The following is a 13,873-nucleotide window of genomic DNA, read 5'->3' as shown; positions in this document are numbered from 1 at the left end:
CCATTTCCGCATAATATCAAGCGATCATTAATACCCAGAAGTCTCTTTAGACAGCAAATCAAAATCAGATCACACTCTGCTATTGTGAAATGCGTAAAAAATGAAATAGAGGAGGTCACATCAACATGTTGACTTCCTAGGAAGTTTAGAACTACATTTTCATGTCCTACAAAAGTATTGCAATAATGTTTAATTATTCGCTGACGAAGCTTCGATTACGCATGTAGAAAAATAATAAACAAACAAAAAAAAGGTATAAAAATAAAGGAATGCCTTCTATAAAACATGATTTGTTATCGACTACCTATGACTATAAGGCATCAGTACATTATGTTTATCATTTTAAACCAGATTACTCAGCCTTGTCTGAAGAATTCTAGAAAATTCCTTCAATCACGGACAGGGTTTGAACAAAGATCTCTGGGGTGGCGAGGGAACAGACGGAAGCATTGTATTTCTCACTAAATCTGGCATTCAATCTATGAACCTTTCTCTTCTATTCACCTTGTCATGCGCATAATGGATTGATCTTTTGAGCGATTACGTCTGTTTGTTTGAAGCATAGCACAGCGTTGTTCCAAGGATTTTAATATTCAAATTCATCTCAAAAACAACGTTTAATTATATGCATTACGAAGTACTGTATTGGAATCAAGATAAGGTTCTCCTTCCGTACAACAACCAACGAATATGGAATTCGTTGGTTATAATTTGATCTACAATTTAAAATTTTTTGGTCTATGAGGCGGCTTATTTTTGTTAAAAATAGAAGGCCGTATATGTTGCACGATTTGATCAACAACGCGACTACATATTCGTTTATTATTATTATATCATTATTTTATTTTATTTTAACATTGTTCGATGCTTTTCTGTACAAAAGTGCATGGACACAATTCATCTCCATAAATTGTCGTTGATGATCCAACAACTGTCATATGAAACTTTTAACAGTGATGATAGTCCATGATCGTCTACGAATAATGAGAGTGGATCATAACACTTCATGATCCTCTGTCAAACACTTACCAAGTTCTATCATTATTATTATTATTACACGACCACCAAAGAATCATCGAGGGAGAGCATCTACAACTCCCGTCTCCACCACTTACTCCACGAACTATAGTGAGCTGCCACTACCATCATCTACACCAACGCCATCTGCTGGCATGTACCACCACCACCACTAGTATGTTTTGTCTGTAAATTGCGTGTGTGTTCTCAAGGCCGATTTGTCTGTATGCGAGAGAAAAAAACGGCTACCTCCGTTTGAAATCGGCTAACTCACCTTTAATTGAATAACGCCATATAAAGATTCCTCTCGTCATGACGAAAATCGAACTTAGGCCTTTTCCAATCGAAGGGCGTAACATACCATCGTTCTTCCAATTGCACTATGTTGTCTCTCTCTTCCTAGTTTTCAAAAAATATCCTATAGATGTAGGTAATATCGTTGCTTTCTTGTCTTTAAAACGCTTGCAGCTGAAAGAATATTCATACAGATCTTTTTCCCCCCCCCCACCATTTATTAATTCTTCGTGTTTCCAAAGTTTAACATACAATTTTACAAATTCGACATATGCGAAGCACTTGAGCAATCCAATTTTATAAATCATATTATTATTATTATTTATTAAAATAATAATTATTTACTGAAACAATAAATATCCATTTAATTGATGAAATATCTTCAGTCTGCTTCATGCGTACGTGCCAAGTTAGCAATGGTATGTTAAGGAAACTTAATTTGTAATTAGAACTACAATTTATGTTCTCTACTTTTTAATGTACGGAACATATACAACACAATCCCTAATCAGTGCCAATGTAGGCTTGTCAGTTGTTACAGAGGAAAATCCGGGAGTTTTTTTTTTTTTTTTTTTTTTTTCTAATGGATTCCGGGAGACTTGATTCTTTTGACTTGACCGCTTCTGAGACAAACTGTGTTGTCTAGATATTCACCTTACTTGACAAATAAATGAAAATCTCGGCAGCATGAAAGATTTTCGATTGTAATGCAGCCAGACACGTTATTCCTGACAAAGACACGAGATGTTGAAGGTTCGCAGTTTAATGATTGAGAAGTTGAGGATTTATCCAAATTCTGTACTTAAAGGAAATAATCCTTTATAGTTATTTAAAAGAGATACAGAACGAAGTTGAATTAAGCTTGTGTCCTAAGAAATACTTTTCACAGATATTAGAAATAATAGAATAAAAGAAAAAATGTCCAAACTGTTGAGTTTTTATTGCATTTCAAGTTTTTTTTGTCTTCAACTATAGTTTTTTAGATCCATTAATTTATTATTATTATTATTATTATTATTATTATTATTATTATTATTATTATTATTATTATTAGATATGTAGAATATCTACATACCAAACTCCGGATCATCGCAACAAAACTCTTCCAAGTAAAAGACATTATTCCACCCAACATAAAAAACTCCTATATCACGGTATCTGCGAATCCCTACTCAGATACGGAATAACAGTCTATGCAAATACATCAAACAGCCACCTAACAAAATTAGAAACATTACACAGGAAAATTGTGTCAACAGTGATTTGGACACCTTACACGCAACAACCAATATCCGACCAGCACATGGCGATACACAAAATTCTGAGCATTAAAAATCTGAAACACTGCATAACACTAATAAGGGATTACTTCAACATCACCTATCAAAACAACAGAGACACATATCGTATAACACGACCTACAACAACTCTCTACATACCAACACCCTTCAACAACTCATACGGTTCTTTTATGAGATCACATCAGATACCCACGCAACTCAACAACCTACCAAGAAATTTAAAACACGTAGATAACTACAGAACATTAAAAAACGAACTCTGGAAAATATACCAACAGAGTTAATATACCATTAACACTAATATACACATCACAAATCACCAACATCCAATACCTACATCCCATAAACAGTAACAACAACACAAATGGTGAAGGCTAAATCCCACTCTCTTCATAAAAGCTACCCCAAGCTTCGAAGTAGATGGGATTAACTTGCCTCACTCATCTACACGTAATCTTTATAATCAAGAAATGCAGATTATGTAATAAAACAGTCAGTAAAGTGTATAACAACAATGAAGATACTGATATTAAAAAAAATTTTTTTTTTAAATTGTGTATATGTAAATAGGCTGTATAATAATAAGCTATCATATTGATATTTAAAAAAAAAAGAAAATGATGTACATTTATATTTAAAAAAATCACTGTACTCTGCATTCTGTACTGAACAGAAAATGTAATAGTATACTTGTTATTATTATTATTATTATTATTATTATTATTATTATTATTATTATTATTATTATTATTATTATTATTATTATTATTATTTCATTTTGGGAAAGCAAAGTCAGAATTTTAACAAAAGAAGTTTTATCAAAATAGATTGATTAGATATGATTATACCAAATAAAGCTTTGATCATTTAGAACCAGTTATATCATTTAATAGCAATGTGAAGCGCATAAGGACTCTTCAACAGCGAAGCCAGTTTCCTTGGAGTTGCGACGTTCACAACTTAAATTGGTTTCTCGTTCTCCATTTCTATGGATCAAACTGGGAATGCCGAGATGTCTGCTGTTTGCAATGACCCAACATGCATGTACTCCATCTACCTACCAAACTTCTAGATAATCATTACCATCCTAACAACACTCATGACCTTTTCCTAACTAGCTCATCTTCAAAAATACTCTGTACATGACAATTTCACTCTAGACCAGGGGTTGGGAACCTTTTTAGTATCAAGGGAGAAAATTGCTAATTTAAAAACTTCCGCGGGCGACTGCCAAATTTTAACTCTTATGTATAGTGTATGTGGTGTTGCAATATATATCTCAATAAGTAAATATGCAACATTCTCATCTGATATGGTATCTTTTAATTACAATTATGTAGACATATAATTATAACAATCAAGCAAAGGCTCTATTTAATTTATTTAAAAAATGATATTTATTTTATTTTAACTGAGAACTTTATTAAAGCAATAATAGCATAATAAATATTTCATCAAAGTTAATGAAGCTTACCTTTAATCTTAAACCTTTTAGTGAGAAGGCTGAAACTGATTTTTTTGTGAAAGCTTAGAAATATTAGCCGCCCTTGATGAGACGGCTACTCGTAGTTAATTGCCGTCAGTGAGTCTTGTACGAAGGCGATTTTTTACCAGACTTAATTTTGAAAAAAAAATTGCTCGCATTGATAAATAGTAGAAAACTGAGAAGCTATTTTCAAGGCATTATTTTTTAAAGAAGAGAATTTTTCAGAATCAATACATTTGTAAAAGTCCAATATAGGCAGATTACTATATTTTGATCTCAAAGTGTTATACAACAGCAAAGGGGCGAATTGAAATAGACCCGCGGGCGAGGGGTTCCCCCACCCCTGCTCTAGACCATAACCTCGCCAAGTTTCCCTTGCTATGGAAATCTCTTCACCCAGCCATTCTCATTCCATTGTCCATTGGTATCGTAATGGTGCCAAATGAATGATATCTCTATCGCTTCTACTGCTGCTTCTTTTCATGGTTTGATTAACGTTTCATTTTTTTTTTTTTTATCCTAGCTCATGATTCGCCGAATAACAGAATCATTCGAACTGGAGTGAAAGCTCTGATCTCCCATTCCGCCCAAATCCCCGACCACACTCCAAGGATTGGTTTTCCACTAAGTGTCCGAAGGCAATAATAAGGAAAACATTCAGATCACAAGTGGTTCGATGCTGAAACTCTTGCTTTACACTCAGCTTACATAGTACACAGCAGCAGCAAAAACTATCGACAACTCCAAATCTGACTTTGAAAAAGGTAAAAAAAAAAAAAAAAAAAAATCACCTCCTTTTCAAATGGCAATCGAGCTATATGGTTACTCAACAGGACAAATAGACGCAACGTTTGCCCTCATGTCCACCTCTCATTCATCTTAATGGTGGTATGATCGCAGTATTACCCAAACACAAAGCAGACAACTTAGCGTCATTCTTTTCCTCAAAATTCTTGCACAAAAGATCGCTCAAATTATCTTCCCGTTACCAAGCACAGCTCACTCCATCTGTCCTAGTCTTTGTCAGAAAGACCAAGACACGCGGGGAAAGTTTGATGATTCCCCCATTCTACAAAAACTTATGCGTCAGAATTAATATCTATTTTACATTGCCTGTTTCAATCTTTCCTACTCGAGTAGCATTTACTCTACGTCATGAAAGCAAACAAAGCTATTTCCAGATCATCATAAAAATTTTACAAAAGTCAGTCAACGCACTGTTGTACAACTGTTACTTCAGTTCTCCCAGAAGTCACGGAGAACCGTCAACTTCATTATCTGAAGACACCGATAAATTAGTGACCACTAATATGAATTCCACCGCTCTCTTTCCACAGTTGATCTCCCAGACATCATTACCCACCTTTGGACAAAAGTAATGGAAAGATTTGGAGAAACTCAAAGTGACATTATTAACATGTCTTGGACATTTGATCGAGTCTGGCACAAAGACCTGCTCAGCAAACAACGTTCTTACGATCTGTTAAAGATACCAAGCAATTTTATAAGCTAGGTTTTAATTATTTTTTCCCCTAAGCAAACAGACAAGTAATTCAAGTTTGCGCCTGAACATAGTTCAAGTCTAAGGCAACTTATGGTAAAGATGGAGTAAGCGCCGATCACTTTCCTTAGTATTTCCCCCCTAATGCAAAGCACATCCCCTTACGCAGATGTATGATGCTATGCATTAAAGGCAGGGGCAACTACCCAGACCGGTTTCGACCTTTATTGAGTTCTCATCAGGGGAATCGTCAGGCGATTCTTATGATCTGCCTCCACCATCTGAATTGGTCACCAGCTTTCTCTCTCTCTCTCTCTCTCTCTCTCTCTCTCTCTCTCTGGTTTTCCATTGCATGTCTTAGTAGATAAATTCCTCTCCTCACATTTCCCAATCAATGAGGAGTACTCCAAGGTTCTATAATTTCAACTATGCTCTTTCACCTCTACATAAATGACCTCTCACTGACCTCGCATCCCATCCGTAGTTTTATTGACGACTGCATGCTCAGTCCCTCGTACACTTGCCCAATCACTTGAAGACTCAAGATCTACCATAAGCAATGCTCTTAACTCTGATTTCTTTTCTATCCTGTAAGAAGGAGAGGACAACCGTCTGAACTTCCATGGTATTAAAACAAAGTCCTGCTTTATCTCCAAAAGCAAGATCGCACTTTACTTTCCCCTTCTCTTGATAATACTCACATTATCAAGATCAGTTTCTCTTGTTGGAATAACTTGCACCTCTAGCCTCTTTTGGATAAACACCTCTCAGCTCTTGGTGTACTTTACTAATCAGACGCAACTTTTCATCCTGTATAACTGCTAATATTGTACAAATTCCAAATCCACTCAGCCTTGGAATATTTGCTCTGTCATTTGAAGTGCTATACCTGAAACCCCTACCAGGAAAGCATGATGTTGTCCAAAAGAGAGAACTCAATTCACTGATGATCCCCCTCCACCCCCCACAGATTCACTGCAATTAATCCTTCATAAATTTTCGGTTCTGCTTCATGTATTTTCTATAGGTATTTTCATAGACAATATTCTGCTGGAGTTTCCCCACCATCCTTACTATCTTCGAAGAATTTATTTCTGATCGAAATCCATTTACTATCTAGCTACAAACCACAAAACCAAACTTCCGGTCATCCTCTGTTCTTCGGAACAGATTTCCTCACTGCCCATCTTTGCCAAAGAATATAACCTTCATCTGTTTGAGAAAGGCGTCAATATATTGTTTCTTTTTCTTTTTTCTTTTTCTTTCTTCTTTTCGTTCAGCGTTTTTAAATTTTATATTATTAATTTATTAACTATTAAAATTTATATATAAATATATAGAGAAAGCGTAGTATGATTCGCAACTTGACCGATAGATGGCGCTTTGGAATAGCTTCCGTTTTTTGTATTATAGAAATTTGTTATCCTAAGATATTTTATAGTTCCATAATGGAAGCAGTCCTTGATTCAAAAAAGGTGCATATTTCCTAGTAATAGAAGATTATCACAGAACAATGAAATTTTGCTATTGGTTGCTTAGAAAATATTCCAACCAAGTTTTTTTTTTTTTTTTAACTACTCCTTTGCATGATTATTTTATTAACAACAAACGAAAAACAAAAGGTTAAAAGTATATAAATTTTCGCTGCGTGAATAGAAGAGGATCGTAATTATTTCGAATTACAATCGAGTTAGAATTAATAATAATACAGGAATTTACTTATCTCTGTAACTTTACATTCAGAATTCTTTAAAGACATATAGCTGCATATTCATCTTTTTATGGGGTAATGCTTCACTAAGTTTTCAAGTATAACTAAAAGCTACAGAATTCAGGGTAAAAAAATTCCCAGAAAAATGGTAAACCAAAAGCTAAATAAAAAAAATAAAAATAAAACAAAATTCTTTTATACGTAGAACAGTTCGACCTCAACCAGAGCCAGACGAAAGTCGCCCGTAGCAGAAGACAGCTGATATCTGTATGCACAGTGCGGCGTCAAAGCTATGAAAAATGTATTAATGGAATTTTATCTCTTCTCGGGGCAAATTCCAGCCTTTTTGAAACAATTTCAACGAAAGATCTCGGTGACTTAAGTCGAATTCTTGCAAAGATATTATTTAATAATGAGTCACGTTGATTTTTTATATGCCAGCGATAATTATAGACTAGTTTTTTATTATATTTATTTAATTAATTTTCTTTCTTTATTTTTTGTAATACAAATTAAGTTTCATTCTTTATTATTTATTTTATTTATTTATTATCATTATTTTTTCAACACAAATAGAAGACCATGAAACGACGTTGGGGTTGTTTCAAGTCTGCGCTTTTATAAGGTGGGGAGAAAGTTTTTTTTTTAAATTTTAAATACAGATTTTTTTCTATTTTAAACTTAATGTGTCTAATATTACATTACATTAATTTTAAATAATAACCGAATCTTAAGATTGCACTCTTAAAAATTGCCGCTAGGTGGTGACACCGTCAAAAGATGGCAGTATATTCTGCGAAAACTACTGATAGAATATATTCAACTGTATATTATTATTATTATTATTATTATTATTATTATTATTATTATTACGTGATACCTCCAAGGAGACCAAGGATAATTTATCCATAATTAAAAAGTGTACAGCACGCAACATAACATATACATATTCTCCATGCTTGCTATGCTTGCTGCGCAAGTTCATTAATTGAGAAAGAAATAATATTTATTTATTAATAAATGTATGCATTTATAAGCATTCCATTTAGGCTTTTATTTTTTAACACAGTTCAAGTCGTCTTAAGCTTGCGCGGCAATAATTGAGCTTTGCGTTGTGTATCGAAGGCCGATGCTTGTTCGTCTAGTCAAAGCTACCTTGGCTTGCTCGGTTGTAGGAGTTTCCAGGTCCTCGCAGCCGCACCGTGATTTCATGCGCGCGCATAGTTATTTCACGTCGTCTCGCTCTGTTGCTTAAACACAGACCATCCGCAGTCAACGTAGCTCTAGCCAGTGAGCTTCAGCCAATATGAAAATTAAGTTACAACCAACTTTTTATGACGACATTATTGACCACTTCATAAAGAAGAACCGTAGGATAGAATTTGTATTCAAGTAGCTAAATTGAAAAAGATAGAATATCATTTGTATTATTTGTTTTATGGTCAGTAATTCATTATCCCGCTAATCAGACTTCAATCACACCTCACTCCCTAAATGATAACAAGAGCAAGCGTGAATTTCAAGAACTGCATTCGCCCCTGCACATTTGAAACAAACAACAAGGTGTTTCATTTTTTGACAGTGCCTCTATACATCCATCACCTCCACAAAAATCCTAATATTAATGCCTTTTATTCCCAAAGGAAGTTAAACAAGACAGTTTAGTCTTAACTTTTTTGTAATCGGTCAGGGGGATGCAGCACTTTTTATGATTATATATCACCCATATATCAACTTATTAGGATTTTCCTATTGACTATCATATCGCCTTGCCGCTTCCTATCTTTCGGGCTCTACAAAACACATTCCCTTTCATCTATATTATTGCTCAATAATCCAGATATAGACTGTTCATTGCGCTATACAATAGTATTATCACTTCCTTTTATTTCTTATCCAAGAAAAGAACTTTGTCCGTTATATTATGGCAACAGTTCTTCGAGTGACTTTTAGAACTTTTGCAATGCGTTTCCTAAATTTCAACTTCCTGTCTACTGTCATTCTCAGATCACTATCTTCACCGTCTTACCGCAGAAATAATGCAATCCTTTACCTTACACTTGGCTAATCACTTGGTTAGTCAAAATTAGATTAATGTTTGTTATCTGGACCTATTCTACTGTGTACAGAAATAAAACATGCCTTCGAAAGAGAAAAATTATAAAAGAATTTTCATAGTTTTTATATACATACATATATATATAAACAGTCGATACACCATATGGAATCACAGAACAAATAAAGAAATTTAATTGTGACTTCATATAACCGCCAGTGAACCGCTCTATACACTGCATGTTGGGATAAGGTTAGTACCATCAGTGTGGGCGGTATTAAGAATCTTGATGAGGAAAAAAATTCCTTGTCCATCTTTTTAAACCCTCCTGGAACCTGGTGAGTTGCGTGATATGCAAATTCCGTGTATTTCGTGTGGATAGTGTCCCCAATGGTGAATTTAGAACTACCTTTCCCCCCCACCCCTCGGATATCGCTGTATCCCTCAATGTATTCCTACAAAGTTTCGCAGCATTTGGATCACTGGGATACTTTAATTTTCATTACCTCGTAATGAAGTAATGTTTGTTTATGTATCTCTGATTTTTTTTTTCACTTCTACGTAATGAACCCAATGAAGTCTTCTAGAAAGACGAAACTAGTGTGCCTTAACTAGTGTGTCTTTTAGAAATACGAGGGAGGGAACTGGAAAGTTCTGATAAACCCAGGAAAAATATTATATTAAAGTAAATGATATGATCACAAGAAAGAACATACTAGTAGCAGAGTTCTGAAAGCAACTTATGTTCTTAATTCTTGTATCCTCGTATGTTCTTTCTTGTGGTTATATCAGTAAACATTTAATCAAAGCGTAAGGTTATGCATTTTGGGGTGAAAAGATTAGCAGTATACCACATTGGTGGAATTGTACACCAGGAGATTGACGAGGCCAGGGATTTGGGAGTGTTGGTGGATAGGGAGTTAAAGTTTAGGGGGCACATTGCAAAAGTGGCTAAATCAGCTCATCAAATCACTTGGTTACTGAAGAATACTTTGACGAGCAGAGACTAGCAAGCTATTGTTACTGTGTATCGAACCTTGATAAGACCCCCATCTTGACTACTGTGTCCAGATCTGGGCGCCAGGGTTTCTTCTTGATGGGGAGGAGATGGAGAGGATCCAGAGGCGAGTGACCAAGATGATAGCAGGTCTATGAAATGAACCTTATGAGAACAGGTTGAAGATTTGTGGGTTGCAGAAATTGGTTGATAGGCGAAAAAGGGGTGATATGATTGAGACATTCAAATTGCTGAAGGGTTTCTATAAGATTAATTCAGAAGATATTTTTGAGAATAGAACTGGTAGTGGGAGGACTAGGGGCCATCCATGGAAACTGGGAAAGAGTGTGGTTAGTAAGGGTGTTAGAGCTAGGTTTTTTACTTGGAGAGTGGGGGATGAGTGGAATAAGCTGCCAGAGTCTGTTCTGGGTGCCATGACTGTGAATGAGTTCAAGGCAAAGTATGTTAGATACTGTATGGATGTTGAATAGTTGTTCTTGACATGATGTTTAGGGCCTCCCTCGATGAGTCTGGGGACTCCTTGGAGTTGTCCCTGATAATAATAATAATAATAATAATAATTTGACTATATAGTCATATAAGTTAATTTTTTGAAAAATGTCGAATAGCATTGGAAAACCTAATATATGAAACGCACACACACACACACACACACACACACACACACACACACACACACACACACACACACACACACACACACACACACACACACACACACACACACACACACACACACACACAAAGAATATCCAGAGAATATAAAATAGATAGAAAGAGAAAGGAAGGAACATCAAGGAAGTGAAGAAAACGCTGAAATAGGCTGCTTGACCTATATACACAAAAGGAAGAAGCCGAAGTTTGACATAAAAAAAAAAAACGTGAACTTTGATGATTTGTAAGTTTATTTTCCTGACAAACAACCAGTCTATTTAATTTTAATACGAACCCGTTGACCTTAATTGGCTGCAGACAATTTTTTCAGAAGCTGAAGTTTTACTATAGAAGTTAATTATATCAAAATCACATTATTTGCAATTTATTTATCATTGATCATTGAATTCAGGGACGAATGCTGGTCTTGAAATTCACGCTTGCTCTTGCTATCATTCAAGGAGTAAGAGGTGTGATTGAAGTCTGATTAGTGGAATAATAAATTACTGACCATTTAAAACTATATATTTAGAAATTTATGTACATTTAATCATACAAATACAACATTTATTTTACAAATGATATTCTATCTTTTTCAATTTAGCTACTTGAATACAAATTCTACTCTACAGTTCCTCTTTATGAATTGGTCAATAACATCGTCATAAAAAGTTAGTTGTAACTTTTTTTCCCCAAGCAACACGCACATTTGTAAAGGCTGGCTGAAGCTCACTGGCTACAGCTACGTTGACTGCGTATGGTCTGTGTTTAAGCAACAGAGTGAGACGACGTGAAATAGCTATGCGCGTGCATGAAATCACGGTGCGGCTGCGAGGACTTGGAAGCTCCTACAACCGAGCAAGCCAAGGTAGACGAGCAAACATCGGCCTTCGATACACAACGCAAAGTTCAATTATTGCCTACAAAAATAAAAGCCTAAATGGAATGCTTATAAATGCATGCATTTATTAACAAATAAATATTACTTCTTTCTCAATTAATGAGCTTGCACAGCAAGCATGGAGAATTCGCCCCTGCATGAATTGCAATAAGCCACTCCTCACAACACTATAATCTATTTAATGTTATTATCCCCCCCCCCTTTATTTATTTTGCGATTTTTGCTTATGGTACTTGAATGATGTGTTCGTCTTCCCTTAATTAAAACGCAGTATTATCACGGACCTGCCTGTTAATCACTAGTAAGTTCACCTGTCCATTGTAACGATAGCGGATATCCTGTTTGTTTTTTTTTCCCAATGCGATAACTGGTTTATAACTCTTTCTTAGATTAGATAACAGGTAAAGATTCCTGTTATACTCACTATTACCATACAATTATCGTACCGTTCTTTTTTTTTCTTATTTCGTTTCTCAAAAAAAGCTTTCTCTTATTAAATTTCGTTGGAATCTTTAAAGAATTGCTTTTAGCTGTTCACTTTATATGAAATGTGACCTTGACCCAAACACTACCAAGAGCTTGGGTCAAGGTCGTAGAAAAAGGTCAAGGTCGTCGAAAAGAAACAGAATGTATAATTATAAAGCAGTACTGATTAAAAAAAGTATACGATAAAAAGTCGCCTTTAAACAAGCATTGATATAATAATAATAATATAAAGAATAACACGGCAAGAGACGGATAAGACGAAAGCTGTAATTAGATTGGTTCTGTTATAAAATGACAAACGAATTATAAATAAAGACAGTAACACTAGACATTGCGAAGCATTAAATTTGATAATTTTATAAATTTTACATTAATATTTAGTTTACTTAACTGTTTACTGAAGCGTTTACTTAACTGTTAAGTGTCATACTTTTATACGAGGAAATAAATGTAAGTGCATAAAAGGGTTACGCCATCTTGTATATAATTAATGAACATTTAAAAATATTCAGATTTATTATTATAATTATTTCAAAATTACTTATATATAATTATATATTCATTTTAAGACTTGAAAGATATTTTTAAGACCTCATTCGCAGATAAAAATGAAAAAGGAATATTTTAGACATTTATTTCACTTAAGATGAAGCGATTTCACAGTTTTCAACAGAGATTATGCTATTCAATAGATAAAAAAAAAAAAAAAAATCAGGAAAAACAGGGGAAAAAAAGGCACGTTTCGAGAAAGTAAACATACTATGGATTATTTTATCCAATGAAAAAAAGAGAAATATTCGGTATTAACTAAAGAATTTTTCTGTGAGTTTCAATATTTAAATTTAACAAATAAAATAACAACATTAAAATAATAATAATAATAATAAAGGTTTGTTTACTTTAATGTCAATACACTAGGTGGCTAATGGACTGCAGCTTCTATGTGAGAATCCGAAGCTTTACGTCTGCTAATTTTAAATTCTTTAAAAATCACATTAATTTAAAAGTCGCATTAATTTTGATGATATTAAACAGTTTTTAAGCAGTTTTTTTTAATAATAATGATAATTTATTGATTGCTAAAATATTTATGCATACAATAAATATCTTGTGTGACATTGCACCTTATAATTTTAGAGTTCAGCACTAAGTGCTGCAATTTCTACATTGGATTTCAATTAAAATTTTTAATAATACTTTTTCCCCTTTATATTATGTATTTACAACACATGTTCTTCTAATATTAACAATGAAGATTATACAGAATTTTTTGTATAATTTTTTTTTCAAAGTTTGAGAAAGAGTGATTATACAAACAAATTTCTGCATTTGTTTATAAGGATCACTTGTATGTAGTGAGGTAAGTTAATCCCACCTACTTCGAAGCTTGGGTTAGCTTTTATGAAGAGAGTGGGATTTAGCCTTCACTATTTATGTTGTTGCTACTG

The 13,873-nt window shown here is 34.1% G+C and overlaps 1 long non-coding RNA gene across 2 annotated transcripts in view; it reads right to left on the bottom strand.

Annotated features, from left to right (window-relative positions):
- The window catches only part of LOC150096034 (uncharacterized), a 98,965-nt gene that overhangs the window by 65,913 nt on the left and 19,179 nt on the right, over nucleotides 1–13,873 (bottom strand). The window contains exon 1 of one of the 2 annotated variants that reach the window (XR_016549970.1): nucleotides 4,087–4,591. The exons of the other annotated variant lie outside the window; for it this stretch is intronic. This is a non-coding gene — a long non-coding RNA (uncharacterized LOC150096034). Of the gene's footprint in view, nucleotides 1–4,086; nucleotides 4,592–13,873 lie in introns of those variants that run through there. 2 annotated transcript variants of the gene reach the window in all.

The sequence above is a fragment of the Typopeltis vanoorti genome, chromosome 19, assembly GCF_054136105.1.
Source record: "Typopeltis vanoorti isolate ZY-2024b chromosome 19, IOZ_Tvanoo_1.0, whole genome shotgun sequence".
Taxonomy (NCBI): domain Eukaryota; kingdom Metazoa; phylum Arthropoda; class Arachnida; order Uropygi; family Thelyphonidae; genus Typopeltis; species Typopeltis vanoorti.
The sequence above is the reverse complement of the archived record's forward strand: the minus strand, read 5'-3'. Positions and strand labels throughout refer to the sequence as shown.